We start from the raw sequence: 2214 nt of genomic DNA, 5'->3' as shown, positions 1-2214 counted from the left end.
GATTTTCATTTTTGATGAGCGGGTGGAGGTGATGAAGAATGTATTGTGCACAGTAGAAAGTGGAAAAGTATATTATTACTTATTACTATTACTTATTACTAGTATATTAGTAATATCCACAATTGTGTGGATATTAGGTAGTAAAGAAACTAGCAGCGCCAATGTATGGGTCCGACACTTCGGTGTTTAGCGAAAAACTTCTGACCGCTCTGGTTGCGCTGAAGAGAAAAACTGTATGGAAAATTTTTGACTCGATATGTGAGATATGAAACAGCAATAAAGCTCTAAAAAGTATATACATATATAAATATTATTTACTACATATATATTCTATATTACTTTTTATTGAAGCAACTGGGATTAGAGACTTACTCTAAGCCAAGAAGGAGGCACAATAGTTCCGATGGTCGCAGTGCCACATTGCCTCATATACTTAGAAACTCCTGACGGTATTTAAATAGAGTAGATTTACCTTAACGCCGATACAGGTTTTTTTCCATCTCGTATGAGTATACTGGAGTTGGAGCTATATATTATTTTATAACTAATTATATGTAAAACGGTGTAAAAGTAAACTATATTTGAAATGAAGGCATAGATAAGGTTACACGAAATCAAGGGGCACCCAGTAACGTTAGCAATCAGTATTGATGAAGAGATTTATTGAAGCCGCAAAATAACCCTATAATTGAAATACATTTAATTTAAAATTATAAAGAAAAGCATTTCTATATCCTGATACAATACTTCTGCTTCCATTAATGCATACGATATAATACTAACTGCCATACATACAAAATATAAAATACTTTGTATTGTGAAAATATGAATTTTTAATTAAATTACTTCAATAAATATATTTGTAGCACACACAAATATACACACATATATATATATATTTAAATAAATGTAAAATATTTTTTAAATGCAAATATAAAGGTACTCGTAAATTCACATTGTGAAAAAGTATAGTTCGATATTTATTTCGTTAGCCAAATTTAATATTGATATTAAAGAGCAATGAAGAGTGCTTATATTGCAAATATTTGCACTTAAGCCAATGTAAATAAAAATTTTATATCAAAACCGAGTGTGGCATATGTTAATATTTCAATTCAGTCTATTCAGATATAAAAATCCTTGATGACTACAGCACGTTTCACTAAAAATTTCCACGCCATACAAATTTATATACATTTACCTTTTATTTTATGTATTATTAGGCTCGGATAAACTTTAGTGGAAATGGTTAAAAAATAATTATTTACTCTCTCTGGTTTTTTATATCTGTTATTCATTCGAATTTTAAGCCCTTAAAATATTGCCATTGATTTGGTATTTCAGTGCTATCACAGTGAGATTATAACTTCATGTATATTCAAATTTTATATTATTCATACAAAAAACACTTTTTGGGTGTATGCATTTTGCTATTGAGTGATAATGGTTTGAAGTTGTTATTATTATTATTTACAAATTAATTCTTTGAATACGAAATATGTTTTTCAAATATTTTTATAATACTTCATGAATTGATACTCACATATATTTCTAGAATTTGCCATACATTCCTATAGTAACCGCGATTAAATATTAATGAATAGAAAAATGATTTCAAAGAAAAGTCAGTAGAAAATATACGAATATAGGTTAATTGTATTGAGTCTTTTGTATTCGGATAACCATAAGTCTTTTATTACACATTAATCGTTTGAAAAAGTATAGTACATATATAGGTATACAAATCATTCGAAATATGCAATACCAAGCAAATTGCTAAAAAAGCACGTAAAAGCTCAGTATTCTCAATTCTAATTTTCAACCCAATATTGCACTCAGTTAACAAAACTGAAGAATATGTGGGCAGTTATGCAGTGAAAATACATAAGTAGCTATTATAAAACCATTGCATCATGAGTAACCACTGTATGTGACAACTGGCTTAAAAGTGTGATAGGTCCATGCTTTTTTAAAAATCAATATTGTCATCCAAGGCCTTCCTTTGTCTTAAAGCTTGGGTACATGATGCATTAAAATTATATATACATATATGTATATATATATATAGTTCAGAAGGAGTTGCATCTTCGAATATCTATACCCTTCTCTTTGGCTACGTTAGAAAGGTATATTTTTTTCCTTTCCAATATTTCTTATGTAAAAGAATACAGTATATGTGGAGTACTCTTATAATCTGATATTAAGCATTTTAGA

Source organism: Teleopsis dalmanni, chromosome 2 (assembly GCF_002237135.1).
Source record: "Teleopsis dalmanni isolate 2A chromosome 2, ASM223713v2, whole genome shotgun sequence".
NCBI classification, from domain to species: Eukaryota; Metazoa; Arthropoda; class Insecta; order Diptera; family Diopsidae; genus Teleopsis; species Teleopsis dalmanni.
This window is presented reverse-complemented; position numbering follows the sequence as displayed.